This window comes from Anastrepha obliqua, chromosome 6, assembly GCF_027943255.1.
Source record: "Anastrepha obliqua isolate idAnaObli1 chromosome 6, idAnaObli1_1.0, whole genome shotgun sequence".
In the NCBI taxonomy this organism is placed as follows: Eukaryota; Metazoa; Arthropoda; class Insecta; order Diptera; family Tephritidae; genus Anastrepha; species Anastrepha obliqua.
The window spans coordinates 20,952,691-20,979,436 of record NC_072897.1 but is presented as its reverse complement, the minus strand read 5'-3'; the positions used below and the strand labels follow the sequence as shown (position 1 = coordinate 20,979,436).

The 26,746-nt window shown below is 38.5% G+C and overlaps 1 protein-coding gene across 1 annotated transcript in view; it reads right to left on the bottom strand.

Annotated features, from left to right (window-relative positions):
- The window catches only part of LOC129250212 (glutamate receptor ionotropic, kainate 1-like), a 53,805-nt gene extending 28,282 nt beyond the window's left edge, over positions 1 to 25,523 (bottom strand). The window contains exon 1 of the mRNA XM_054889847.1: positions 25,285 to 25,523. The gene's annotated coding sequence lies outside the window, so the exon portion shown is untranslated. The remainder of the gene's footprint in view (positions 1 to 25,284) is intronic.
- Positions 25,524 to 26,746: the final 1,223 nt, after the last annotated feature.

The window sequence follows — 26,746 nt, the reverse complement described above, 5'->3', positions numbered from 1 at the left end:
ATAAACTTTGCGACAAGAATTGACGAAAACCCATCGTGGGGAACAGCCTAGAACTCGGAAGCGGTAATCTATTTAAAGTAAGATATTCAGTTATCTAATAGCCCTAAGATCACTATTGTACTTATATTTCTATTAGAAAAAGTAACTAAAAAAATACAGAACAATGGATGTAAATATGGTTAATAGCATAGTGCAATCCGCGGTAGAAGTAGTCCAAGAAAGTTTTAGTCAACAGATTTTAGAACTAACCCAAGCTATTCGAAATATACTTCCTCAAAAAATAGAGCCACATAAACCGGTAACAATAGTAGATGGAGTGCACAGTACTCATACCGATCTTAGTTTGATTAAGTCACTCCCAGAGTTTAAAGGCAAAATGTCGGAATATCCGGCATGGAGAGACGCGGCAAAATTTGCGTTAAGCTATTACAGTGAGGGTTCTGAGCCATACTATATCGCGATGGGAATTCTCAGGAATAAAATAACGTCCTCGGCTAACGAAAATCTTAGCGCCTTTAATACCCCACTAAATTTCAAAGCTATTATTGCACGACTAGATCAGCTCTACGCGGATAAGCGCCCCCTTCATATATTAGAAAATCAGCTTAACACATTGAGACAGGGACAAATGTCTATTAGCGAGTACTATGATGCGGTTGATAGGCAGCTTACTTTGATATTAAATAAAATAATAATGACACATAGTAACAATGAGGAGCTCACGAATGCTTTTAATGAAAAGGCAAGGGAAAATGCGTTAAGAGTATTTATTTCTGGCCTTAAACGCCCAGCTTTCGCAGCTAATCCTCCAGACTTGCCCAGTGCACTTGCACTCGCACAGGAGCTACATCACAATCGGCAAAGATATGAGTTCGCTCAGACTTATGCCACAGGAAGAATGCCACAAAATACCCAAACAAGACCCTTTTCAAAGCGCTTTAGTAGCACAACTTTCAAACCAAATAGCTCCCAAAACGTTTCAACTCCTAGCCCTACACCGATGGATGTAGATCCAGGAAGTTCCTGCTTCAGGCGGCAGACCGAGTTTAAAAATAATACCTCTGGTCATTTATATAACAGTCCTCAGCCACAAACTTTTAAGCGAAGAAGTGATTGGAACTTTCAGAACTCGTCTCAATGGCAGATACGCCAACAAAGCCGTAATCGCGACCAGCCACAACAGAATGTCAGCACTTTTAAGAGACACGGCAGCAACACGCCCTCCCAAGCACCCATAAATAAACAGCAACGAGTTAATGCAATGAAAAACGAACCATATTTTTCTGAAATAGAAGAATATGAATGCGCAGATAATTCCTTAGATGAAATCAATTTTTTAGGCTAAGATCCCACTTGCCGTTCATTACGCGAACCCTTCCGAGCGGACAAGTCCTTAACCTGCTAATAGATACAGGAACGTCTAAAAATTATATAAAGAAATATTCATTTTTAAAAGGCATTAATCAGATAGAAAGCCCCTTTCAATTAAAATCCATTAACGGAGTCAATAAAATCACAGAAAAATGCAGAATCGATACATTGGGGACAATTTCCACATTTTACATTTTACGCAAGTTAGATACCTTTGATGGAATCATAGGATATGATTTATTGAAAGGTATCCAAGCAAAAATTGATACACAAGCTGATCTCATCTTCCATAAAACTGGAAGAGAGAAACTCAACTTCTTTTATTGTCAGGAAGTCAATATGGGTACAACAATGGGTAAAACAAAAGTACCCGCAGGTATTGAGCTATTGATAAAGAAAAATCATAATGCATTTGCAAACCCCAATAGAGCTCTACCATACAACACTAGAGTAATTGCGAGAATAGATACCCAAACCGACACACCCATCTATTCAAAAAGTTATCCATATCCAATTTCAGCAGCAAACTTTATTAACAAAGAAATCGAATCTTTATTGAGAGATGGTATCATAAGGAAGTCATACTCACCTTATAATTCACCTGTACATGTCGTTTCAAAAAAAGGGCTGGACGACGAAGGTAACCAGAAATTGAGAATGGTAATAGATTTTCGAAAACTTAACGAACAAACCACTTCCGATAAATATCCCATTCCGGATACAAGCGTAATTCTTTCAAATTTAGGAAAATCTAAGTTGTTTACCACGCTCGACCTCAAGTCGGGTTTCCACCAAATTTGCCTCCTGGAAAAAGACAGATGCAAGACAGCATTTAGTGTTAACAATGGCAAGTACGAGTTTTGCCGATTACCCTATTGCCAGAAGCAATTTTCCAAGCATTTTTCAGAGAGCCATAGACGACATCCTGCGGGAGGATATCGGAAAAATATGTCATGTTTATGTCGATGACATCATTATTTTTTCGCCGGATGAGAATTCACACTATAAAGACGTCGATGCTATATTAAAAAAAATTGAGTGCGCTGGAATGCGAGTATCTATAGAAAAATCCAAATTTTTTCAGGAAGAAGTCGAATTTTTAGGTTTTACCGTATCATACAGGGGTATTCGAACATGCCCGAGCAAAGTCGAGGCAATACTAAACTACCAGGAGCCGAAGTCATTAAGATCCTTACGTTCTTTCTTAGGTCTTTCCGGTTACTACCGCAGATTTATTAAAGACTACGCTCACATATCCAAACCTCTCACAAAATACTTAAGAGGCGAAAACGGACACGTTAACAGCCGACATTCAAAAAAAATCAATATAGCACTTGACGAAGATGCTATCGCTGCTTTTAACAAGCTTAAGAGTATTTTAGCTTCGGAAGATGTCCTTCTCCAACACCCAGATTACACTAAGCCTTTCGAAATAACCACAGATGCATCGGCCGTCGCTTTAGGTGCTGTACTATCCCAAAATGGGAAACCGATAACGATGATATCGCGTACTTTATCGAAAGCTGAAGAAAACTACGCCACGAATGAGCGTGAACTTCTGGCAATAGTTTGGGCCTTCCAGAAGTTACGGCATTATCTGTATGGTATCAAAAATATTCACATTTTCACGGACCATCAGCCATTGACGTTCGCCATTTCAGACCGAAATCCTAATTCAAAGATTAAAAGGTGGACTGCATTTATTAACTCATTTGCGCCAAAATATTTTTATAAACCTGGCAAAGAAAACAAAGTGGCAGACGCACTTTCACGCCAGTACACACACAACCTAGATGATTCATTGTCAACGGCTCACAGCGAGATTTCCTTGTCAGGTATAATAAAGACGATACAAAACCCTGTCAATCAATTTAAGGCTCAGTTAATACTTTCAGCATCAGAGGTTAACAGTAAATCCACTAAAATTTTATTTCAGAAACTTATTAGGCACACCATAAACTTCAAAAGCGTGGAATACCTTTTGCAAACCATCCGTGAAAAGATAAACCCAAACGTTGTCAATGGAATCTGTTGCGACCTCGAAACCCTAGCTAGAATCCAGTCTTTACTTTTGTCAAATTTTCCGGGTGTAAAATTCATACATACTGAAAAATTAGTAATAGACCTGGTAAAAAAAGAGGATCAAATCGAGGCAGCCACAATGGAACATAATAGAGCTCACCGCTCCATTCAAGAGAATTATAAACAATTGGTGTCAGAATATTTTTTTCCAGAAATTAAGAAGACCTTAACTACAATAGCCAAGAATTGTAGAATATGCTTGGAAAACAAATATAATAGGCATCCTACAAAAACAGAGATAGGCAAAACACCCATACCCGAATATCCAGGTCAGATTCTGCATATAGATATATTTTCTGTGGATAAATCCCATTTCCTCACATGTATTGATAAATTTTCCAAATTTACAGTCACAATTCCGATAGAGTCTAGATCAAGAATTGACATCAAAAATGCACTTTTAATCGTACTTAACAAGTTCAGAAAAACTAAGTTAATAATTTCTGACAATGAAAAATCCTTTCAATCCCATGCCGTAGCCAATTTGTTGAAGGATCAGTTTGACATCAATCAATTTTTCATACCTGCTTTACATAGCAATAGTAATGGTCAAATAGAGAGGGTGCATTCAACTTTGACAGAAATCGCACGTTGCATTAAAGCAGAGCAAAATTTAACCGATACCACAGAACTGATCTTACTTGCAACTTATAAATACAATAATTCAATGCATTCGACGGTGAATGCAAAACCGATTGATATATTAAATAATTTTTCAAAAGACCATATAAGTTTAATTAAAGCTACCCTAATTACTGCACAAGAAAAAATCGTTAAAAAATCTAAAGCTACCCCAAGGACATTCAAAGAAGGAGAAAAGGTGTATGTTCGCCGGAATAAGCGCCTAGGTAATAAACTTAATAAAGTATATGTTGAAAATGTAGTACAAAACGACCTAGGAACAACCGTGCTAATAAATGGCAAAAAAGTCCACAAGAACAATATAAGATGATTTTTCACAACTACATACTAATGCAACGACAATGAACCAAAATACACGTTTGAGGAAATATTTTGGAATAGTTTGGATTTTTTTGTTAATAGTTTTTTTTTATTATTACACTCGAGCTGCTTCTTCCAACAACACTTCATTTTGTATTATGTAAATAACCAAAAACCAATTTCGCTATATAAAATACGCTATATGAAGATACTCCAATCAGAAAAAATGGGATCTTCTATAAGGAAATGTTAAAACCAATAATTTGTGTAAATAATTGCATATTTATTTTAATTTTACTTTTCTGAGTTGTAACTAAATTTTCTTGTTAATTACTTAATTGATTGGTTTATAATTGAACATACAATAATAATTCAGTACAAACCCACATACATATGTATATGAAAAATTCATTGTAAAAACTTAAATTCTTCACATTTTTATAAAAATTAAAAAAAAAATAATTATTTATATTTTTGTTATAAGTTTAAGAATTTATGAATTTATAAAAAATTAATCCTTCACATAACTGTAAAAATTTAATTTTTCACATTTTTGTAAAAACTAAGAATTCCTAAAACAAATTGTTTGATTAAAACCTATATTAAGACCACAGCTAACATGCGTATGTATATACTTTTCATTTAATAAAAATACGCATATGAATTTGTAAAATATAATTATAATCGCTGTTGTGCAAAACTTCAATCATGTTATAAAAAAAAAGAACAGTTTTATAGAATATCATATATGTAAGTTCAAAAAAAAAAAACAGCGATACACTCACTTATTTTGTAAACGTAGAAAGGCATACATATTTATCGTTAAAATTTGTTAATTATATGTTACGCAAAATTGAATTCACATTTTATGTTAGTTTTTTAAAAAAAAAGCTCGTCGGATCAGGGACGACCCGAATTTAAGAGAGGGAGGAGTTATCATATCATGCCTGCCCTAATATTTGACCCAGCAGTTAGCATTGCTTTGCTCTTGTTTTTCACAAACAAGTGCAACAATGAAAAACAGCAAATTCCTTTACGGTACCCAGGTACCCAGACTAAGAGCATTGCTTAACAATAGCTTAGCGGTGTGATCTTGTTTTTCACAAACAAGTGCAACAATGAACAACAGCAAATTCCTTTACGGTACCCAGGTACCCAGACTAAGAGCATTGCTTAACAATAGCTTAGCGGTGTGATCTTGTTTTTCACAAACAAGTGCAACAATGAACAACAGCAAATTCCTTTACGGTACCCAGGTACCCAGACTAAGAGCATTGCTTAACAATAGCTTAGCGGTGTGATCTTGTTTTTCACAAACAAGTGCAACAATGAACAACAGCAAATTCCTTTACGGTACCCAGGTACCCAGACTAAGAGCACTGCTTAACAATAGCTTAGCGGTGTGATCTTGTTTTTCACAAACAAGTGCAACAATGAACAACAGCAAATTTCTTTACGGTACCCAGGTACCCAGACTAAGAGCAATGCTTAACAGCAACTTAACAGTGGCGTTCGCTAACAACAACATAGACAGACAAAGGGTATTTAAGGTGGCAGCGTAGAGTAGGAAGGCAGTTATTTTGATTCGTGGGTTTACAACGACAAGTCGTGAACAGGAATAAAAAACTGAACTTGTATTTTAAAACTTAATTAAACTAGAAATAAAGTATTATAAGAAAGGTGTTTTAAAAAAACTTAACTTGTATTTTAAAAAACTTAATTAAACTAGAAATAAAGTATTATAAAAAATGATGTTTAAAACTTAATTAGAATAGAAATAAAGTGATGTAAAAAATATTATAAAAAAAGTGTTTTAAAAAACTTAACTTATACAATCCCAATGGCAACGCGTAAGAGTAGTATTTATTCCGAAACCAGAAAAAGATGACTATTCCCTAGCAAAATGTTTTAGACCAATCAGTTAGACATCGTTCATGTTGAAAAGTCTGGAACGAGTGGTGGAGAAACATATTCGAATGGGGGTATTGCCGAGAAGTCCACTTAGTAGAAATGAACACGATTACCAGAGTGGAAAATCATGTGAAACAGCCTTACACGATCTTGTTAGCAAGATTGAAACTGGGCTGGAAGCTGACGAATACACAATGGGCGTGTTCGTGGACATTGAGGGGGCTTTTGATAATGCCACTTTCGGCTCGATATGTTCTTCTGCCGAACGACACGGAGTTAATCAAGCCATTATAAAATGGATACATTCCATGCTCTCTGAGAGGCTGTTAAGCGCTGGTGGGAGCAGTGACGAACAAATCCCAGTCAGGGCCAAGCAAGGATGTCGCCAAGGTGGTGTTCTTTCTCCGCTGCTGTGGTGCTTTGCCGTAGACTCTCTATTGGTGGATATGCATATGCGGACGACGTCTGTGGGCTAAGATCGGATAAAACCTTAAGGAGGCTTTGCACGAAAGTGCAGAAGATTCTTGACAAAATCGATGACTGGAGCATAAGACAAGGTCTTTCCGTTAATCCGAACAAAAGCACCATAGTCTTGTTTACGAGAAAACGGAAATTGGATGGACTCAGTCTGTCAACACTGAAAGGTGTGACACTTGGTCTTTCCGATGAAGTTAAATATCTAGGAGTAATCTTGGATATGCATGTACTTGGGAGACACACGTTTCACTGAAGGTGAATCCCGCATTAAGGATTTTTCAGCGATGCCGCAGAGCCTTTGGTAAAACCTGGGGTCTGAAACCTGCTGTGGTCCTATGGATATACACAGCACTTATCAGACCAATCATCACTTACGCTTCTGCGGTCTGGTGGTGACGAAGCATGGTTAAGTCCACAATCCGGGAACTATACAGCCTGCAAAGGAGTGTTTGTTTATGCATCACGGGTGCCATGAGTACAACCTCAGGTGATGCCCTAAATGCTATCCTTAAGTTGCTCCCCTGGATCTTAAGATACAACAGGAAGGAATAAAGCAATAAGCAATGTGTAGACTCCATAAATATGGTTTCTGGCACGAAGATGGAACTTCGGGACACAAAGAAATCTTTAAGTTGCTGTCGGAGCAGTATCCACTGTTTTTAGCACCTAAAGATGACCTGATACCCACAGTTTCATTTGGAAGGAATTTTGATGTCAGATTTCCATTGCGTGAGCAATGGGGCAATCCAGAATGCATTCCGGGAGGTTTGACGGATATTTTCTTTACCGATGCGTCCAAGAATGAAATAGGGTCTGGAGCTGGATGGTACTTAAACGATAGTAATAAGTATCACTATGCTATGGGGGGAATGGCAACTGTTTTCCAAACAGAAGTTTTTGCCATTCTAAAAGTAGCCGAATGGATGATCGAGAGGAGATGGAGCGGGACGAGTTTTCAGTGACAGTCAGACAGCATTGAAGGCCCTGGAGAACATGAAGCAAACCTCAAAGATTGTTCAAGAATGTAAGAAGAAGCTTAATTCTGTCGCAAGACAAAACAGGTTTGTACTCCGGGTTCCGGGACACTCCAGTGTTCAAGGAAACAAAATTGCCGACGAATTGGCCAACCGTGGATCAGCGGTGCCCCCACAGGGGCCAGAGCCAATAATCGGAATCAGTCCCGCAGGAATCAAGAATTGGATCAAATTTATGTAGGATATCTATATAAAGAGCGAAGGTCCGGTCAAGAACGCTGCAGAACTGCAAAGTGTTTTGTGACAAGTCCTAACAGAAAACTGTCAAACTTTCTACCAAAACTTAGAAGGAAAGATATTCGGTTGATGGTCGGCATCATTACAGGACACAACCCATGGGGTCAGCATATGACCACTATTGGAATCATCGAGAACCCGGTTTGCCTGTCATGCTTGGAGGAGGCGGATAGCACTGAGCACTTTCTCTGTGAGTGTCCTGCCTTTGCTAGAGCACGGCTACGAGTATTGGGTTCCGATGTCATGAGAATGTGTAATATTCGTTCTCTAAAACTGGAGGATATTTACAGATTTGCCAAAGAATCTGGAAAATTCTCACAGGACTAACTATCTCTATCTCTGTGTCTATTCTTTCCCATCTCTTTCTCTGATACTTTTCTCCTTCCCTCCTTGACTATCTACCCCCTTTGCAGAGCTTTAAATACAATGGGCTCTTTAGCCTGAGTGTTTTAGGAGCAACCAAATCTCCTGGTGCTCCTTGGCTCGACCTTTTCAAATTTCAATTTCAATTTCATACATGCCGTAGAGATTCTTTTCAAAGCCTTTATTAGTTGTTGTCCGCCTCGCTTGGGCATGATTGGGTAAATGCCAAAGGGGCCTCGGGACTTAAAGCTTTCGAATGACGAGAAGGCGAATCTTATCGTTTCCTCGTTAACTATCCTGGATGCAATAAACCAATCACGCCTGGTGGTAATTATATTGACATGATCAGATTGATCGATAGAGCTTTGACCAGCAACATTCCTGGAGCCAGGGAAATGTGTTGAAAAGAGAACATCGTACACTTCTGATGTTGAGTCCATATAAGTACCATCTGGTTTGAGCAGTGAGTTTAGCCTAGCCGTCCGGTCTTTTTGGAGGGCTGAACTCTTCCGTTCCTCCAGTTCACTGCAGAAGGTTCTATAAAAGTCCAATTTAGATGATTTAATATTATATTTTTATATTCCTTCCTCAGCTTTCGGTAGGCAGTCCAATCTTCTTCCAACTGAGTTTCAAGAGCTCTGTTCAGAAGTTTCCTGGAAGTTTTCCGCAGTTTCGAGAGTTCGGCGTTCCACGAAGGGACTATCTTGCCCTCTCTTCTCCTACGTTCCAGGCACACCTTGTTATAACACTCGATCAAAGTTCGTCCCAATGAGTTTGTGGCTTCTTTAATCGCAGTTATTGTCCGGAGTTTGGAAACATCACGGATTTCCTCTTTAGTAAGATCCTCATATCGTGTCCAATCAGCTTTTCGAGGATTCCGGCCTGCTGGGGACGAGATTGTCTCGGCCGCAAGCCTGAACTTCATATCACGATGGTCCGACAGGGAATCTTTAAAGAGTACTTTCCAATCAGTGATATGATCTGATATTTTATCTTTAGATAATGTCATATCAATCACATTCTGCCTTCTCCTGGTCACAAAAGTCAGACTGGTACCAACATTCCATGAAGTCCATGAGTTTATGCCCCCTAAAGTTACCTTTTGTGCTACCCCAGAGTGTGTTCGTTGAATTTGCGTCACATCCCACAATTAGACCTAATCTCATAGATTCAGCATATCTTACAACTTCCGTAAACTCCCTCGTAGGGGAGGGAGAATGGAGTCGCACGGAAAATAGGTCGAGACGACAATTGTCTTTACAACTGAACGGAGTGAACAAGGATATGAAAAAAAACCTTATACAATAGGTGTAGCTGAATTTGGAAACATCGAAGTATGGAAGTTTCTTTCAGATCGTCGAGATCTCCCTATAACAACCTAACCTGGGTTGTTGACAAGAAAGGAGTCGACGAACCTAAACGTCTAGTGATTGGCTCTTGAAAACTGAATGAGGTATCCATTGACGATAATTTAATACAATGATTTTACACTCTAAAATAGGAAGAGCTAAATATTAATAATAATAAAAACGGCGTCTTCCTTCAAAAAAAAAGTTTAAAAAATGGTCTCAGTATTTATCAAAGGACTGTAGAGGGCTTTCTCGGGGAACAAAAGCAGCAAGACCTTTGATGCTTACGTTGATGATAACATAGGTTTTTAAGAGCCCCAAAGGGACATTTGAAACATTGAGAATATATCTGGGCTTAGCAAGTGGCTAGAGACATTTGTTTAAAGAGTTTCCATACACTTGCAAAATAATTGACTGATATGTTAAAACATGACAATAGAAAAGTAAGCGCACACAAATCCAAAAACCTTTAATGAATTAAAAGATGTTGTAATATTAATATTAATTTATTAAGAAGTTAAGCTAATGCACCAAGACTTTAAAACACCTTTTCAACTATCGACAAATGCATCCTCTTATGGACTGGCGGCTCTTCTTTTCAAGGAGGACAACCCTTTAATATGTTTTCTAGGGTACGGACAATTACGGACAATTACGGACAATTACGGACAATTAATTAAATTTTAAAATTAATGAAAGAGAACGCTATATATAGCCTTAAATATGGCGCAAGAAACTCCATAGATGGTTTTGACAATAAAGTAAATAATCATTTTTGCTTAATATGTATTTTTTGTTCAGTCTAAGGTTATACTAAAGTATATTTTATTTCATAATTTAGAGAATTAATTAATCTTCCGCACCACGCGCACACACCGGTAGCTTTAATTCAGCTTTTTTAACACTTTAAGGTTACCAGCAGCTTGCCCATCTATGTCACAAGGTGTTAAATCACAAGACCTCGAGAGATAACATGGTCCGGAAACTTTTCCCGTAAAAGAGCAATGGTATCGTTGCTTGTGTGGCAATTAGCGCCGTCTTGTTGAAAATAAACGTTGTCCAGATCAACACCTATTATTGTAAAACCCTTTATATTATCTACCACTCTCCCCACGGAACTGCCAAAAAGAAATTACCTCACGGGGCTGGTTAGCTCATAAAGCTGGGCACAGACGGAAACCACATCCAAACAAACGGTTGAAACTCATTTTGCCACCCACGTGTGGATTTGTTGACGATTTTAGTTTCACGCTGTTCGTTGCTGAGTAAATGGTATTTAATTGCCCTTAAAAATAAAAGGGAGAGGAACATTTTTTTCACACTTTCTATATTAGTGTTTTTGTCTACTCCTTTATATTTTACTAATACATTCTGTCAAAAATGTACCGGGAATTGTTCATTAAAACGCCAAATATTTGTTTAATCATCAACATTTATTTTGTCGCCTTCAAAATAGGCTCCATTCGAAGCAATACACGTATGCCAACGATTATTCCAGTCATCTAAGCACCTTTTAAACGCGTTTGAAAAGATCTTCTTCAGCTCCTTCAGCGTTGGGTCCGAATTCACTTACTGAAGCATGTCTTCAGCCATCTTCTTCCGATAAATTTTCTGGAAGAAATTCAACTCTCTTGGAACGAGTCGAGCAGCCGGCGTCTCCTGCCCTATTGATGGTGTAAAATGTTGCGAATTGATTCGTGACACACGCTAAGGTCACGAGTTACCTCTCTCAAATTTAAATGATGGTTTTCCAGCACCATTCCCGTTTTCATCCGTTGAAGGACGACCAGATCGGGGCAAATCTTCCACGACTTCTTGGCCCTCTGCAGAAGCGTTATACCACTCGCAAAACCCGTGTTTTTGATAAAGCACACTCGCCATAGGCTTTCTGCAACATTTTCAACGATTCGGCAAACGAATTCCGTTCAAAATATAAGATAAATTCTTTAGTCGATATTTTTATGCATAGTGAAAATCGCAGAGCACACCTGCGGTTGACTGATATAATTAAATGCCAAAAACAAGATAATTGACAGATCACGTTCAAACTCTGCGACACTATAGAGAACATTTGTGCCAACATTCCATTTGACAGAATGTAAAATTTGCGGCGATTTTAATTTTATATTTCCGTCTTTATATTCTACAATGATGGCTGGCTTTTGAACAAATCTTTTGAGTTCGTCAATAAATTATTTATTCATTTTATATATAATTATGAATAATTATATTTACATAACTATTATATTCACATAATTATATCTTCGTATAATTATAATTATATTACATTACTTTGCTTAATATTGCACACTCATGTGAACACTTTAAAACTGCAAAAGAAATGAGAAAAATTGGGAACTTCGGATCACACGCAAACGATTGCAAAATCTGAATCGGGAAAATCGTCAACTGCGCCACACACGCGAGTTAAAACAATACACTTTGATACATAATAAAAAAATATATTTTAGTCGTATCAAATCGGTATTTGTACAATTGAGCTTAAGTGTCATATATAATAATATTAAGACTGACTTACAAGTATTAATATTCATCTATTTATAAATTTTCCTTTGTGTATACAAATAGTGCTGATAGAGTTTATTTGGCATGTTGCCTTGCCATTGCTAGGTATGCGACATGTATTTCTTATCGATACCATTATTTTGCACACGGCACCACATTTGTATACAGTATGTATCTCTTACAGTATGTATCAGTATGTATTTCTCAGAATATGTATTTCTTAAATCTGTACTAGCTCGCGCAACCGATTGCATGTTGACCAAAATTTTGGTCAATGTTGATCCGTTTGCCAACTGCGCCTTATACGCATCAATCTGTTGAAATTTCAACCGATTGTTTGGATTTGTTTTCCGTCTGTGCCCAGCTTAATCTGCTAGCTATTATTGACATTTACGAAGCACCACGCGCCTTAGATCTATATAAATATATTTTACATGCACGCAACTACCCATCCAGTTATCAGCTGATTTCAGCATGAAATCTAGAGTATTCTCCTTTTGAGACTCTAAAGGTTCAGGGATCTAATCGTTGGAACTAGAACAATACGTGTTTAACATGTTCTTCCCTTTCCATGCATATTGTAAGATTTGGGGAATTGCCATGGCCAAATCTATGCAGGTATTTTCGAAATACCACGTGCCTTGAAAGGAATTACGTTGGGATGCAGTTTGTTCCCCATGGAGGTATTCACTTATAAGGCCATCTACAGTGGGCGATCGAATGACGCCTTTCTTCTGTTGCAATATCTTTACGCCTTACTCTACTGTCGTATTGAGATAGCCTTATATAAAATCTCTATATTTTTTTTTCGAAAAGCCCATTAGGATTAGTCCGCCAATGACGAAGGAAGACATCAGAAATTGGACAGAAGCCGCAGGTATTCCGCAAAGCGCTAAGTAGATAGACGGCTATTAGTTTTCTTGAGTACCTATTTATGTTCAATGCGTCAATAGTGCGGCACACAAAAGGGCTAAGCTAACTACCCTACTATTCTTTTGCTATGGCTAGAGCCACCGTTGTTTGGCATTACTCGTGCCAGGCAGGACTGCACACTCGATGCCTCATAGGTGTGTTTTAAAGTTCAAACGACTATCAATCATCACTCCTAGTTATTTGATAGTGGATTTTGATTGATAGTTGCAGTCACAACAATTACTATCATACATTTTACTGCTTTTCTGCCTTTTGATTTGCTGGCGATCCTATCGATTTCTTCGATGCGCCACCATTATGTACTACCACGACACCATCTGCGAATTCAATGACTTTGGTGCTAGAAAGCGTACCCGGTTTAAGGACCAAATTGGGCATCAGATTCATAAGTGGGCTTAACACTGATTCTTAGGTGACCCCTGCTGACGCGTTGTAATCATCAGTGCCTTCCTACGTTCTAAACCTCAATTTGCGGTCCGTGAAATAGCTATCAATTATTCTGGTGATACAACCGGGAGGCTCGATATGAGGAAATATACATATATATTTTGTCTTCTGCAAAATATAATATTCTGTCCCTTAAAAATGTCTCCAATTACTAATCACCAAGCTCTTTGTTACTCTTAGGTAAAAGTAGGGGTGTAGGGCAGATCGCCTCCGTGTGGTGCACCCTGGGTAGCGCTAAATTATCTGCGGCCTCAACGGCCTTCCTGAACGATGACGACCCCCGCTTTCGGATTTGGACGTTTTTAGACATTTTTTGACCCCTGTGCTGGTAAACACGGCATTCTGCCACCTGAGTATGCTGAGGTGAAACTCAGCAGAAATGGCTGGTGGGCTAATGACGTGACTGCCCCCGTCCCATTGGGTTGGAGGTATAGGTGCGGTTGAGACGACTCCCGTCTTTGTGTCCGGTCTGGCTCTGAATGCATGTCTTTATGGGGACATGGCCTCGCATGTCCTTCCTGCTACGGCACAGACAACCATGGGACCCTTTAAGGACGGGTTTGGATAGCAGCTTCGAGTGGGGACCCACTCAATACAATAATGAATTACAACAAAACAACAGCAAAAAACAACAACACAACTAACAAAACAATAAATCTTCATAAAGCCTCAGAAGATGGCGGGAACTCGGAACCGAGTCCCAAAACCAACTCTCTCAGGATAGGAGGAGCGAAATCGCGTCCTCGAAAATTTTTGCCCCTCAGTTATCTGAGAGTGGGCCAGGAAGGTCATCAGGGGAGCAGAGGAGGGGAGTGGAAGCGAATGCGCCACAATCGGACTCGGGAGTTAAGAGGCAACGCTCCCAGGAAGAGGATACCCCGCAAGAAAAGAGGCCCAGGATTGCTGATGGCCCGCCAAAATCATTTAGCGAAGTCGCAAAACAGGCGAGCTCGGTCAGTCTTGGAGTAATGGATAGCGGTGGGAAGACGGCGCTATCTCTAGGGAGGAATGGAAGAGGGTAGTGTCCGCTAGCTCCGCATTTTTTATGAGGGCAATGAGAGAAAATCCTTCTCGGACCATAGGTATATTCAGTTCTCTATCCCTGAAGCCCGTCCAATAAGATCCCCCTACAGGAACCTTAGGAGGACGGACTGGGGTGCATACTACAGAAATTTACTGAACCTTCTCCCCAAAGCACCGGGAGGAAATCTAGATCTATCGGAAGATTCGATCGACAAACTGGTGGAGACTTTCACCTCAGCTTGCAACAATGCCCTGGAAACTTCTTGTCCAACAAAAGCTTTTCCCAGGAAGGAAAACCGCCTTGGTGGACAGCGGAGCTCTCTGAGCTTAGGGCCTCATGCAGACGTCTTTTTTATAGGGCTAAAAGAATAAGGTCTCCCTCGGAATGGGAGCTTTATAAGGGCAGGGCTAGGAATATATAAGTTCAAATTAGGAAAGCTAAGAGGGACTCTTGGAGGAGCTTCTGCGAGAGCGTAGAGGGCTGCCATGAGTCTTCCAGATTTAGACGAGTACTCACGAAGAGTTCCGCTCCCTTGGGGTACTTAAAAGACGAATTGGGACGCTGGGCGATGAGCAGCGAGAAGTCACTAAAGTTACTTCTCCATTTTCCGACGAGCCCAGCACCTAGCAGCACCGGCCTGGAAAGCAGTTCAACCTGCACTCGAGATCGGGGCTGGTTGCTGGATAAGCGCCGCCTGTCTTGGGCCATTGAATCCTTTAGACCCTTCAAGTCGCCTGGTCCTGACGGCATCATTCCTGCACAACTGCAAAAATCAGTGGAGGTATCATGCCCTTGGTTGAGCCCTATCTATGCGAGCTGCGTACCCAGGGGTTATATAGCGAGATCATGGAGGGCCGTGAGGTTGTCTTTATACCCAAGGCAGACAAGTGCTCGCATGTCTCCCCTAAGGACTTCAGGCCAATCAGTCTCTCATCTTTTTTGCTAAAAACCCTTGAGAGACTGCTTGACCTGCACATAAGAAGCGAAATTCCTCGGGGTCGGTTGTCGCATACCCAACATACTTATTGCAAGGGCAGATCGGTGGAATCTGCTCTGCACACAATTGTGAAAGAGATTGAGGAGTCTCTTTCTCAGAAGGAGCTTGCGTTGGACGCCTTCCTCGACATCGAGGGGGCTTTTAACAACGTCCTCCTGGAGGCAATCACCAGGTCTCTGGGTAAACTGGGGTCGAAACCGACTTGATCAGATTTATCTATAAAATCAGAATTATCTATCCATCCACCGGCAGGTGAGTAGGGGCACTCCGCAAGGTGGTGTTGTATCGCCTTTCCTCTGGGTTGTTGTCGTAAATGACTTGCTGGAGGAGCTGGTGAAAGGGGGCTGCAGGGTTGTTGCCTACGCGGATGACGTCGCATTAATCGTTAGAGGAAAATTTGTGGATACTCTGTACAACCTGATGCAGGGATATCTTAACGTTGTTGTTAGATGGGCAACGGATTGCGGCCTGTCGGGAATCCTCTTAAGACGGAGCTCGTCCTATTTACGAGGAAACATAAAATACCCAGAGCTCAACTTCCCTCACTAGGAGGCGCTCCTCTGGTGCTTTCTGACAAGGTAAAGTACCTAGGTATTATCCTTGACAGCAAGCTTACATGGAAGCCCAATATTGAGGAAAGAGTGAGGAAGGCAACAATCGCCTTGTATGGATGCAATTGGTAAAAGATGGGGCCTTTCGCCTACAGTTGTTTTCTGGCTATATAATACTATTGTAAAGCCTACCTTGCTATATGGACTCATAGTCTGGTGGAACTCACTAGAGAAGACGACATTGGTGAAGAAGCTGTAGAGAGTTCAGAGGTCGGCACTCACTGGAATCAGTGCGGCACTTCGAAGGACTCCTATTCTGGCGCTCAACGCAATGTTAAATGTGGTACCCGTAGACATCGCAGGCAGAATTGCCGCTACGCGTACCGCAATCAGACTGAGGGGCTGAAGCTATAAGCTCAATCTCACTTATGGGCACTCAAGCATCCTCAGAAACTTCGAGTTCGTCCCTCTGTCAACGGATCAGTGTATACCCTCGTTTAGTCCAACCGGATCCTTCTACACTTGTATTGCGTTAAGGGAAGAGTGGCCGGAGGCCTACACTTGGGGACCTGGTGAACTTGTTCACGGATGGATCGAAGATGGAAGGAAAGGTTGGCAGAGGAGTCTTTTACGAGGAGCTCCCCATCAGACTCAAATTCAGGTTACCAGATCACTGCAGTGTGTTCCAGGCAGAATTAGCCGCAATCAAGGAGGCAGCTGATTGGCTGCTCAAATGCGTACTAACGGTCAAGAATGTAAATATTTACTTCGACAGCTAAGCGGCAAATAGGGGCTTTTGGGTCTATGACGGTGCATTCGGAATTGGTCAAGGAAAGATGGCCATCGCACCAACTAAGCGAGCGCTGGGCAAGTACACAAACGTGTTAGGTCGCGAAATCCTTCTGGCCACGTGTGGACCAGAGGCGCTTGGGCGAGCTTCTGAGGCAGACAAAATATGAGCTCTCTAATCAAGTGGGTTCTCTCGCAGGACACAATGCGCGAGGAGTGCATGCTGTTAGACTTGGAATCACCTCGAGTCCTTTTTGCGCTGGATGTATGGAGAATGAGGTTGAATCATCTCAGCACCTTATCCTTAGCTGCTCTGCTCTGGCGGGACTAAGATCTAGGCATCTTGGCACCTACTTCTTTGCCACGCCTGCTGATATAACTGGCGCTGACATTAAAAATCTGATGAATTTCATCAGCAGCATTAAGCGGTCGACGCAAACATAGTCATCGTTCGTAATCCGCACGCTCCTAACCATCCCAGCACCACCTCTCCCCGCTCTCTCCCTGCATCCCATCGGTATTTCTCTCTCGCGTCACCCCCTTCATAATGGTATCACAAAGGACGAATCTTTCTTCGTCCAAGTGTGCCCATTCCCTGGGCAACCATACCAACCTAACCTAACCCAGGTAAAAGTGCAAGGGTTTGAGTTTTCCATTTTTTTAGGAAAGTGGCTTCGTTGATGCACGTTTGAAAAACTCCCAAAAATATGTCTTGGCGTTTTTAAATCGCTACTTTCAGGGCTCTATTTGGTATGTCAACCGAACTTGGAGCTTTCTTGGTCTTAATTTTACAACATTACACGCTGCTTAGAATTCTTGTTAGGTAACTCGATGGATATCATCTGCTTCGTACTGTATGCCGTGCGGCAGTAGGTTTTCAGTTATTTTAAAATAAAAAGTAAGAATATTGTATAACCTCGCTTTGCAGGTAACTTGAGGTGTTTGTACGCTTTTTGTTTTGATAAGCTGTGCCCCAGGGGTAGATATCAGCTTCTCCACAAACTTTCTTCAAACTTTTTTGTTTGTTGATTCTAACAACTGTGACCATTTTCGGCGTGATCGGGTCTTCCTGCATCTTACGTCGAGCGCGGAGGCAATGTGAACTTGAGCCTCCTTTTTGCAAATGTCCGTTACGATAGCCTAGTGGGCACTGTGGGTGTGGCCCTAGTTTACTATCCATTCGATCTTTTGAGTAAGGGATCTATTTTCCAGTGTAATACCTGTGACCGAACCCATTCCTATCCTTCGGTAGGTATACATAAGTTGATCCGCTATACAATAGTACAATAAGTACAATAGTAAATTGTCGTAAAGCTCGTATTTTACTTGTACGCCGGCTGCCCCATTCTGTTGCCCAGGTGGTAGTCACCTGCTATGAGTATAGGCGATTTTCCACTAGCTTCTAGTACAGTATTTTCAATGAGCTGCTTGTACTGGACTATTGTCAGACTGGGAAGCGAAACCTCCGGAAAGCCAGATAGCAGCGCATTCATTGCTGTCGGAGGCCCATGTGCTGTTATTTTCGCATCTTTCCTGAGCCCTACATTTGTAATAGCAATATCTGCTTTATTGGAATGTTTGTTATGGTAGGTCTTCAACGGCCTTACAGTGGTTCAAACTTATTTGAACAACTAGCTGATCCGTGAATCCTGTGAATCTAAAACTTTTAACTATGAATATTGAATTCGAATTGATTTAACTAATTAAAAAATAAAAACAAAGTGTTTATTATTCTAATGCTTCATACTAAATATTCTTAGTTTTGTTTTTTGATGTGTATGTAAATAGTTTTGTTGGTGTTCTGACACGGAGACAGGAGGCATATAATTGTGAAATGTGAAAAACATGGATTTTCAAGATTGATGCCACAAACACGATTGCCCTTTAGATTTATTTATCGGGACTGCATATGCTAACCGCACTGCAAATTGTAACCGCTTGAAGCCGAATTCGATGTCGATCGGAATCTGATGAATGCGCGGAATCAAACCGTCTTCGCCTTTCCACTTCCCGTTCAAAATTGTGGTTTCGATGACGTTGCTCTATAATTTCTTCCCTGCAAGTCGGATTTCATGAGAAAGACGTGTCTGGTTTATATTTCACAACATAATGATTACCTATCGGATTTTTAATTGCAGATTATAAGGTGGTAACCCAGGCAATTCAAGCGAATTTAAGAAATCCGTTGGATATTTGACAACATCATCTTGGTTAGTAACGGAATCATTTGATTTTCTTGTCATCAATTCGCCAGCTATGTTATTTTGAATTTCAAAACTCATTTCGTTGACATTAAAGCTGTTTGCAGCCAATATACCTGCACATAAATCTTTCTCTCAACCATACATGATTTTTGTAATTTTGAGCCAAAGTGTTTCAGTAGAGTCAATTGGTATTTTGCCATTACTAATATCGAGCAAATGTTCGTTCTGCAATTCAACTCGCATGTTCATATTTAATTTGATCGTTTCAAATTATTTCTATGAAATGGGTGACTTTAAACATGCGTTAAGCTCGTCGGCTAGTATTGCTTGGTGAAAATCAAGTTTGCAAGTTGGTGTTTCATTTATTTGCAAGTTCAACGACTTGAGTTTGGAATGAGCTGTTCGACCACCTTTCAACAACCTAACTGCAATACCTGACGAAGCAAGTGCAAGTGCGATATCATTTTGCCATCGAATTGTTGCTAAAATTTATGATAATAAAAACGATTTCTCAGTCCCACCGGGAGCATCTAAGAAAAAAACTGCCAGTTGCATCGTTCACTACTTTCGTTAGCGTATCGTAGGCATATTTTTGTTGCTCTTTTAAAAGGGGAACGTTTCTAGGAACAGTGTCTTTTAATGCCTCGGAATCATATTGGGTTTCGCGTCTCAACTCTAGATTAAATGCGTCGTGCATTAAGCGATTGGGCGTTGTCATTCCTAAATGTATTAATCCAGAGAACAGAGAATGACAGGAACGTGTGTATGGAATTTTCAGGGGTACTCGTTTTGCGCGCGAGGTACACCACAGCCACATTTTTCACCAAAAGTTAACAGTAAGGGGCTGAATTATGTAAATTTAGCAGCAGTCGATAAGAATTTGTTGGTGATTAGAAGCAAAGAATGTAAGTTAGCTTTTTATGATGACCTATATATTTGAATTTTTCCAAATCATCCAAAATTATATATGTACATATGTTATGTCTGTCTGTCTGGTGTCTGTAAAACTTTGTTGAATCCCTTCAACTGAATCAAAATCCTCTATAGAAAACGCTTCATTACATTTGCGCATACCCTACAACACAGTGCTGAGTACTTTCGCCAAAAATTCCAACACATTGACAAATATTTTATTAGTCTCTAATACATGCGCATTGACAAATTGAAAATTGTCGAATGAGCAAAAGAGATAACTAAATGTGAAACTCTTTTTTTCGTGAAAGCGCTGTTGAAATGCTCCTTTTTTATACTATTCGTCAGTAATGCCACAACGGGAGAAATATTGATTGGGTATTTTTAGAACAAAAATTGGGAATTTAGAGTTTCCTTATTTTCATTGATGTAGATACATATAAGTATAAAAAAATAAGCACACTCAGTATAAAATACATAAATAAGCAAAAAATTAAAAAAACATACATATTTACATACAAAAACCAACACTCAGTTTTCAATAGAATTACATGTATTCAAAATGTATTCAGGAAAGTGTGATTGATTTTGACAGTGGTCTCATAAAAATTATATTATAACCAACCATAACAAAACCATAACAAAAAACATATTATATAATATTTTAAAACAATTAATTATATGTATTACATTTAAATCGCGAAATTTTTCCTTTAACGTTAAAACGAACTGTTTTCGTCAATTATTTTTTGTGCTCTATTTCTTGCAGCTCGCCATTCCGACTATTAGTTGTTCCCAGGAATTGGCAATACTTAGAAGTATTGAAAGGAATTTCTAGGCGCGCTTTCAAACAAAAAACCCATCTAGTTATCCATAATTGTAGAAAATTTCCTCCTGGAAGGCGGTTGTACTTATTGTGATATTATTTAAAATATTGCCGCAGTGAAAAGTGGATTGTGAATAAATCGAGTGTAAATCAGGTATGCATATTCAAATTCTAACCAAATGTGATTCTATCGTGGTTTCATAAGCATTTTGGTAAAATAAGCATTTTTAACGTTCTACGTTACCGGATTTATATCCGGCCATGGACTGTCACTTCAGCAGTATTCTCCGTATATGTATGGATAATGCTTATGCTGCTTCAACAACAACGTGTGAAGTTGCAGTTTTGTGGCTGCTCTGAAGAAATTGTGATATTTTGTTGAAAATACTGAAAAGTGCGATAAAATAATATTTTCATAAAAAGTAAAAATAATAAATATAATAACATAAAAATAATAATAATATAGAAATAATAAAAATTTTCTTTTTTTCAGAAGATTATACATTCCTTCCTTCGGAGTTTTGCAGAATATCCAGGAATCTTAATGAAATAGGCAATTGGAAGTCTATGGAATTTAGACAACCATTTTACTTTATTGCATGCTGGAATTCGACTTCTTTCTTGTGAAAAGTCTTATAAGGTAGAATTGAATATCGCAAATGAAATTTTGAAAGAATTTGTAAAGTTGTTTGGGGATTTATATGGCGACTATTTAATAAGCTTTAACGTACACAATCTGTAAATATGTAAAATCTTTACACCTGTAAATATGTAAAATCTTTAAATCTGTAAATATGTAAATTCTTAGTTTGTAAACAAGAAATGAAAAAAAATATATATTATTAGAATAAATTTAAATATGTAAATATATAATCTAAAATTTTAAAATACTTAGTTTGTGAACAAAAAAGAAAGTGTGTGGTAGTTCACGGAACCCGCACGATTGAAGTGAAACTTCTTTTATCAACAAATCAATAATTTAACTATTATTTCAATATAATGCATGCAGAAGTCATGGACAGCATGGAATGGAATTTTATTAAACAGAATTATTTATTTATTTTAATATAAAAAGAAATGAATTTATTGTACTCAATTACATTTGGTTCTCGGCATTGTCATTATCATTATTGGATTCGTTTTCCAAAAATGAAACAAGGGCTTTATGGTAACTGAAATACGTAAAAAATGATCTACATTCTAATCTATCAAGGTATCGATGAAATACTGCATCAATGGTAGTTCCGCATCTTGTTGTTGGTACTTCACCATCATTAACCATATTTAAATTTAATTTTTCTTTGAGGAAACTTATTAGAGTCTTTGATCGCTCTTCTGCAAAATTGACATTAAAGTCGCCACTTAAAATCATCGGAATTTGATGATCATGTTGTCCTAGCAACTCAGACAACATAATTAGGTCCATGATACTGATGAAATGACCGCCCATCGACTGATCGATTTACGGAGAAATGTTCTTCATCGATATCCTGATGCACAGATGACAAATTATCACTTATCGTACAACCGGAGGATTCACTGTCACGGTGTTCAACAGTAGCTCTTAATTTTTTACGCTCCAAATACTCACGTTGCCGTTCAGCACCTGTTTTCGGTTTCCGTTTTTGTTGATTTGATGCCATATTTAACAGAAATCAATCAACAAAACAAAATATGTTTGTAAGATTTGCTCAAAACTACACACACACTCTATGACGCGTCTCGCGTTACTAATAATATTGTGTTTGGGAGAACTGTCAACTGTTTCCACCGAAATGCGTTCGCAAAGTGTATGGTCTTTGGTATGGTAAACAGATTTATGATACATTATTTTGCGGCGACAGCACAGCGCAATAGCCCAGCGGCTAGCAATGTGGGCTTCCGATCCGAAATCCTTGGTTCGAATCACAAGAAAATTTTTTTTTTTTTTTTTTATACATTTATTTCATTTTGTTTTATGATATGTTTATGAGCAGATTTTTTTCATGGCAGAAATACTCTCGGAGGTTTGCCATTGCCTGCCGAGGGGCGACCGCTATTAGAAAAATGTTTTCATTAATTTTGCTTTCACCGAGATTCGAACCAACGACCTCTCTGTGAATTCCGAATGGTGATCACGCACCAACCCACTCGGCTACGGCGGCCGTCAATCAAATGTCATATTGACAAATTGCAATCATTGTTGCCATATTTCGCCAGTCTTTTAACAGATGGCGCTGGCATAGCGTGAGTTTTACGTAGTTTAGCGTAGTTTTACTCCTCACAGCGTTTCATCCACGCCACGCTTTTAACAGATGGCGCTGGCGTAGCGTCACATATCGATGAAACGCTATGGTTTTACTCCTCACAGCGTTTCATCCTTCGAGACAAAAGAAGTTTCACTTCAATAAATGAATATAATACTATAAATGTAATTTTGCTGATGAGTTTATGATGACAACAATGAGGAGTTTAGGCCATTTGTGCTGATGAGTTTATGATGACAACAATGAGGAGTTTAGGCCATTTGTGCTGATGAGTTTGTGATGACAACAATGAGGAGTTTAGTATGCCTTTAGAGCAGGGCAGATATATTTTTCAGTTATAAGAAATAGCTATTGGTAAAAGAGAGATAGAATATCACACCGACAAGGGGAAACTATCAGAAATTTCCCATGGCTAGAACAAAAATGTGTAGTTGGATGAGGATAGTGATGATGATAATATGAGTGCTTATATGATAGTCAGCTGTCTTGTAGGGTATGTATATGCTGTGTGTATGTATGCTCACTAGCCATGTAAAACTTCTCAAGAAATCTAGGCGCAGCGCACATTCATAGGCACAGCATTGTACATATACACATATTTTCGTACATATATTGATGCATACATATGTACGAAGCCGCGGCCACTCGACTTGACAAAAATTCAAGATTTACCAAATATTGGCAAATAATTCTACGCGAAATATTCCAATATTGACTATTTTCGAATTGTCGAGAAAATTGGCATATGGGCGGCTCGTTTTATGAATGAAAGTACTTGCTCTTATAACTATGAGCTCAAATTTATCAATGAATTTTTTGATGATGAGTTTTTGTTGTACAGTACAATAGTTGAAACTGTTCGGCGCCGCCGCGACTGTTCAGCGCTATGGCAACTAGAATGATGGCCGCTACGCCTGCGCCACACTGGGCCAGAAGACCCGAGTGAGTGGCCAAAAATAAAAATTTTCGACTTAATTTAAACAGGAAATTTATAACATCATCTTATTTTGAGTAATTTTTTACACCAAATTATGAAGTTTCATTAGTTTTTATCAATTAGTTTATTTTATGTAACAGTTCAAAGTCAAAGTTTTAGTTCGATTTTTAACACTTTCAAACAATGTTTATCAATAAGTTGTTGTGAAAAATACCACTCAAGATGTTATTATCGTCCATAACTTTTCTTTATGGATATCAAAAAATAATTTATAATTGAAACCATGTGTATTTATGTTGAATAAGTTTTTTTTTTTAACATTTAATCAACAAAATCTGTTTTTTATTCATACATGACTTACTTTGAAAACAAAGTTCCCCGAAGTTCCCCTATCAAATGAGTTACATTTTATGCCAAATTGTTCGTAAAGAAGTATTAAATAAGGTATATATGCGCCTTTTTGCGCCTTTTCATAAACATGTCTGAAATATCGATATTAGTGTGAGAGAAATCTCAAATAATTCTGACCCATTAATGTTTGAGCCAAAACTATCGAGGGAAAATCGAGTTTAATTCAATGTTTGCATTTACTACTTCAGAGCAGCAGTAGTACCCCAAATAATGCTCTGCTCTAACTCTGCTGTCCAATCTGTAAGGCAACTCCAAAACAATTCAATGATCTAAAAAATATTAGTAAAAAAACGAGCGTATTCCTTCCAGATAAAAATGCACTTCAATATGGTATTAGCCCATTACATGCGTGGATTCGATTTTATGAATGTTGTTTGCATATAGCTTACAGAATTAATATTAAGAAATGGAGGGTAAGTACGCCTCAGGATAAAAAACTTGTTGCAGATCGGAAAGCTGAAATTCAAAAAATTCTACGTAAAAAGTTGGGACTATTAGTTGATATACCAAAAGCAGGTGGTTCTGGTACAACTAACGACGGAAATTCCGCACGTAAGGCATTTCAAAATGCAGAGATTTTTGCTGAATGCTTAAAGATTGATTGCCAGTTCGTAAATAATTTGAAAATTATTTTAGTTTGCCTTTCTTGTCAGCTACCAATCAACACAGAAAAATTTGAAGAATTCTGCTTAACCACTGCAAGCTTGTATGTTACCTTGTATCCTTGGTATCCAATGCCAGCAACTCTTCATAAAATCTTGATTCATGCTGGAGAAATAATAAGACATTGTACTTTACCAGTTGGTGTATATGGAGAAGAGGCATCTGAATCGAGAAACAAAGATTACAGAAACTTCAGACTCAGGCACAGTAGACAATGTGATAGGAAAACAAACTTAGAGGATCTCTTTAATCGATTACTAGATACTTCTGATCCATTACTGTCTAGTATGAACAGGTTGTCTAGAGCTACAGAACACGTTTACCACTTTCAGCAGAAGTTAAACAGTTACTTTTGTTAGATACTCAAAATATGGAAAATGATCATAGCAGTGCCAGTGCAAATGAAGACGAATATGAATCGGAATATGAAACAGAGGCCGAACGCGATCATGAAATGATTGCGTCTAATGACGTTCACAAACTTCTAGATGAACTTGAACTATCAGAAGAAGAAACTTCTGATTCTGAATAAATTGAGCTTAAATGCAGATTCAAAAATTAAGTCAAATTAAAAAAAATTAAAAATTACAAAAATTACAACAAAAAAAAATTGAAAATTACAAAAATTACAAAAAAAAATTAAAAATTATTACAAAAATTACAAAAAAAAATTAAAAATTACAAAAAAAAAATTAAAACTTACAAAAATTACAAAAAAAAAATTGGGATACTAAATCGTACTAGAATCCTCCTCGCAGTGTATCCTGGGTGTATGAGTACAGCTAATTCTAGACATATTTTCTTTGTCTAAACCCCTAGATTCTGAGTTTGAAACAAAAATACTGATTTTTTAAAATTCATGTTCGCCATTTTGGATCCGCCATTTTGAATTTCTCAAAGTTGACATTATATTCGTAATGTGCATTGTTCTAAACCCCTAGATTCTGAGTTTGAAGCAAAAGTACGGATTTTTTAAAATTCATGTCCGCCATTTTTGATCCGCCATTTTGAATTTTTTAATTTTGACTTCAGATTCGCATTCATAGAGTTAAAAAACTATAATAAACGTGGTTTTAATCGGTTTTATGGCCTTTTCCTAAGAAAAAAGAGTTTTGGCCACTCACTCGGGTCTTCTGGCCCAGTGTGTGCGCCTATGACTGCATTTCGTTCTTGTAGTCGCTAGGCATAGAATTTTAGCTTTGAACGGCATACGCATTTTGAAGAATAAAGTGAGTGCCCTGTGTGTGCGGTTGTATGCACATGCATATGTGTATATTAATAAGCATTGTTTTGCTTGAATTCAATTCACATATTTATATTTGCATATGCCATCTTCCTGTGTGCCTGGTAATGAAGCGTTTTGTATACAGAATTTTTTGATTTGATCAATTGAACGTACATAGTTAGGGCATCAAGTGTGCATATACGCACATGCAAATACGTCGATGCATATGCAGAAGAAATTGTTTTAGCATTTGCAGGAATTCGATCATTCGAATATTTACTCCCTAATT